Raw genomic sequence first — 5269 nt, 5'->3', positions numbered from 1 at the left:
TTTGCTTGGATCCACAGTCTATGCTCTTGGAAGCAGCAGTCAAGAAATCAAACGATGTATTGTACTAGGCATATTTGCTGCATATGACTCCTTTTAAATGTTCAAGAGCAAAGATAATCAGTTTGAGGGCTAAAGTGCACCTGACCCAAGCAATGACATTTTCATTTGCATCATATTCATGTGAATGTTAGACAATAAATAAGGAAGACTGTAGAATAATTGATATATTTGAATTATGGTGTTGGAAATGAATACTGAAAGTACCATGGACTGTCAGAGGAACAAACAGGTCTGTGTTGGAATAAGTACAGCCAGAATGGTCCTTAGAAGCCAGGGTATCAAGTTTTTGTCTCTTATATTTTAGATATATTATCTGGAGAGACCAGTCTCTGGAAAAGGACATCATGCTTGGTAAAACGGAGGGTAAACGAAGAAGAGAAAGACTCCCAACAAGATGGATTGACACAGTGGCAGTAACAATAGGCTGAAACATAACAATAAATATGAGGATGGAACAGGACCGAGAAGTTTCCTTCTGTTGTGCATAAGGTTTCTATGAGTCAGTACTATCTCGATGGCACTCAACAACAACAACAGGGTCTCCTTTGCCTTCTCTGGTCCTATATTTTACCTGACATGCTGTACTCCTTTCACTGTTGATCCCTCCTGCTGATGTATTTGAAGCAAGTGCTTTGAGTATTGCTTTATCGTGATCCATAAGTTTTTCATTGGCTAAGTTGCAGAAGTACATCACCAGGCAATTCTCCCTAGTTTGGATTATTAAGGAAACCATTCATTATGGGTGACCCTGCTAGTATTTGATAAACCAGTGACATAGCTTCTAGCATCATAGGAACATGCAAGCCACCACAGTACAACAAAATGACAGATGAATGGTGGCAGCTCAATTTATGAATCTATTAATAACTTATAACCAACATATGTGTTGAGACAATACAATAAAATAAAATTATGGTCTAATCTCTCTTCTGAATGTAAACATGAAAATTCTAAAGAAAGCATTATCAAATAGAAAGAAATATGACAATTTCTAATAAGGTTGAAAATGCCCATATCCTGTGATTCAATGATTCATATTTAGATCTATAACCTAAAGAAATCTGTACACAAATATACAAAATGTGTTGCTGACTCAACATTTACAATAATAAGAGCAATAGTCAACTTAAATGTTTACCATAATGAATAGATAATTGATGATGCCTTGAGAGGCAGAATATTATGTAGCAGTTAAAATTAATAAGCTAGATCTTGAAATATCTGACATGGATAGATGAGTATTAATTAATGAATTAATGAATTAAATACTTATATATCAACATGGATATATCTCAAAAACAATATTGAGTAAAAATATAAGTGGCAGATTGATGCAAGTTTTTAAAAGAATGTCTAAACAATGCTTTTCAGCACAGAAACAAAAGGGCAGTCATTTGAATAGAACAAGGAGATACCGAATGGATTAAAATCTGGAAAGATACATGCCAGAGTTGTATCCTTTCACCATACTTATTCACTCTGTATGCTGAGCAAATAATCTGAGAAACTGGATTATATGAAGAAGAATGTAGCATCCAGATTGGAGCAGATGACACAGCCTTGTTTGCTAGAAGTGAAGAGACCTTAAAATATTTACTGATGAAGGTCAAAGACTACAGCTTTTAATATGGAGTGTACCTCAATGGAAAGAAAACAAAACCCCTCAAAACTGAACTAATAGGTAACTCATTATTAATAGAGAAAAGTTGGAAAATGTCAAAGACACTCATGGAACCAGCAGTCAAGAAATCAAAACATGCTTTGTATTAGACACATCTGCTGCAAAAGACCTTTTGAACTGTTAAAGAGCTTAGATACCAGTTTGAGGACTAAGGCAAGCCTGACTCAAGCCATGGTATTTTTAATCACTTCATATGCATGTGAAAGTTAGATATTGAATAAGGAAGAAAGTAGAAGAATTGATGAATTTGAATTATGGTATTGGCAAAGACTATTGGTAGTACCATGGACTTCCAGAATAACAAACAAATCTGTCTTAGAAAAAGTGCAGCCAGAATGCTCCTTAGAAGTGAGGATGACAAGACTTTGCCTCTCATTCTTTGGATATATTGTCAGGAAGGATCAGTTCCTAGAGAAGGAAACTATGCTCAGTAAAGTCAAGGGTCACTAAATAAGAGGAAGTCTTTCAACACAATGTATTGACACCATGGTAGCAATAATGGGCTCACACATAACAAGAATTGTGAGAATGATGAAGGACCAGGTAGTGTTTTGTTCTGATCACTGATAATTCTGGGTAGGAAGGTTTGGGAATTGGTTTAGGTAGAGATGTAGAAGGGCTTTAACTATATCTGTAATATTTTATGTATTTCCAAAATAAAAGATATGGAACAATTACCACAGTATTATTATTTATTAGTTCTGGAAGGTATATAATATTTATATAGCTTTTTGTTATTTTGCATATGTCTTAATAATTTTAATAATAAAATCACAACCCTTTTTGACAGATAAAGTTTTAATAATTTTTGTATTCAGGCATTAAGAATGCAGGGAGCACTATGTAATCAACAGAAAAATGGTTAAAATTAAGAACAAATATTTATTTAAAAATAAATAGTTACTGGGAGAAAGATGAGGCTTTCTACTCCCGTAAAGATTTACACCCTCGGAAACCCTATACAGGCTCGCTATGAGTCGGAACCGACTCGATGGCACATAACAACAACAACAACAGAGTACTAAGGAGCTCTGGTAACGTAGTGGTTATGAATCTGGTTGCGAACCGCAAGGTCAGCAGTTTGAAACTACCAGCTGCTCCGTGGGAGAAAGATGAGGCGTTCTGCTCCCTTAAAGATTAACAGCCTAGGAAACCCTGTGCAGGGTCGCTATGCGTCAGAACCGACTCCACGGTACATAACAACAACAACAGAGTACTGGTGTAGTGTTGTGGGGTAAGCAAGGTAGGTTTGAACAACAAGGTCAATGGTTCAACCTCACCAGTCACTTCTTGGAAATCCTATACAGGGTTTCTAAGAGTCTAACTCAACTCAGTGGTGCATAGCAACAACAAAAACATGTGGGAGAAAGAAGAGAGTTTCTGCTCTTGTAAAGATTTACAGCCTCAGAAACCTGGTCACAAAGAATCAGAATCCACTCAATGGCAGTGAGTTTTGTTTATTCACATAAAATAAATACGTCTCCAGTGACCAAGAAATAAAATTAAAGTAACAGTGAGAGCTCCCTTGATCTCTTTAAAATGAGTCATTTACATATGTGCATCTGTATGTATGCATATATGTACATATGTATCTATCATCTATCTTTGCAATGCAGTGTTAGTGAGAGAAACATATACACTGCTGATGATATGATACTGTCAAACCTTTTCTGAAAGCAATCTAGTGATATTAATTAAAATATTTAAAAATGTTTAAAACCTATGCTTAATTCTCCTTCTAGTAACTTATCTTTAGAAAACAATTGGTGATATACAAAAAGTCATATTTTCATTATGTTGTTGTTGTCGTTAGGTGCCATCGAGTTGGCACTGACTCATAGCGACCTTATACACAGCAGAACAAAACAATGCCCGATCCTGGGCCAACCTCACTCCTGTTACCACGCTTGAGTCCATCGATGCTGCCACTTGGCCAATCCATCTCGTTGGGGTCTTCCTCTCCTTCTCTGACCCTCCACCTTACCAAACATGATATGCCTCCTGACAATATGTCCAAAGTAAGAGAGACGAAGTTTGGTCATCTTTGCCTCCAAGGAGCACTCTGGCTGCACTTCTTCCAAAACAGATCTATTGGTTCTTTTGGCAGCCCATGACACTTTTCAATATTCTCCTCCAACACCACAACTCAAAAGCATCAATTCTTCTATGGTCTTCCTTATTCACTGTCCAGCTTTTGCATGCAAATGAGGTTATTGAAGATACCATGGCTTGGGTCAGGCTCACCTTAGTCCTCAAGCTGACATCTTTGCTCTACAACACTTTAAATAGTGTTACTATAATAACGAAAATTTAGAAATAGCTTAAATTGTCTATAAGTCAATTGTTGAGTGCCTTAAGGTCCATTTGTACTATGGGATTCTATATGACCATTTCAAATAATATCTACAGATTTATAAAAAATGTCCACAATATAGTGTAAAGTGGGAAAGATCGTATTATACAAATACATGAATATACCATACAAAGCACAAACATGTACACACTCATTGGAGGGAAATACATTAAATCTTCCTATTATTTCTTAGTTTTGGAATAATGAACGGTATTTGTAATATTTGTTACTTCTTGTTGTGTGCCCTTGCATTGGGTTTCCAAAAGCGGCTGATGGGTTTGAACTGTCTACCTTGTGATTACATACTGATATATAACATTTTCTGTAATCAATGCATATTTATTTTAAACAGAGAAAAAAAGATCTCCTAAAATGTTACTATAACCCTTAACTAGTACAGCTATAGTAAAGTGTAATCTGTAATACATATTAAAATTTATTGTTATTTTACACAATTATCAATTATAATAGCAAATTACTCAATATATCATTAAACAATCCAATACTGTATAAAAGATACCTAACTCAGCCCATTTCCTTAATGTGCATCTTCTTTTGGACAGTTCTTGATGGTTGTGGTGGTTATGTGCCCTGGAGTCGGTTACAACTCATAGTGACCCTACATAGGATTTATGAGGTTGTAAATCTTTACAGTGTTTTTCTGCTACTCAAAAGGTTTTCAGTGACTAAAGATTTGGAAGTAGTTTGTTACTCTTTCTTCCTAGTATGTCTTTGCCTGGAAGCTCATCTGAAACCTGTCCACCATGGGTGGCCTTGCTAGTTAATGAAAATGGTGGCATAGCTTTCAGAATCATATCAAATCATATCAAGAAAGAAGGAAATGGTCAAAATGGATGTCAGAAGAGACACTGAAACTTGTTCTCCAGCGTAGAGATGCTTACACAAATGGAAGAAATGAGGAGGTCCAAGAGCTGAACAGAAAATTTCAAAGATCAGCTAGAGAAGATAAAGCCAAATATTACAACAAAACGTGCAAAAATCTGGAATCAGAAAACCAAAAATGTAGAACACGCTCAGCATTTCTCAAGCTGGAGAACTGAAGAAAAAATTCAAGCCTCAAATTTTGTTACTGAAAGATTCTCTGGGCAAATTATTGAATGATGCAGAAAGCATCAAGAGAAGATGGAAGGAATACACAGAGTCACTGTACCAAA

Source organism: Chrysochloris asiatica, unplaced genomic scaffold (assembly GCF_000296735.1).
Source record: "Chrysochloris asiatica unplaced genomic scaffold, ChrAsi1.0 scaffold00180, whole genome shotgun sequence".
Taxonomy (NCBI): Eukaryota; Metazoa; Chordata; class Mammalia; order Afrosoricida; family Chrysochloridae; genus Chrysochloris; species Chrysochloris asiatica.
The sequence above is the reverse complement of the archived record's forward strand: the minus strand, read 5'-3'. Positions refer to the sequence as shown.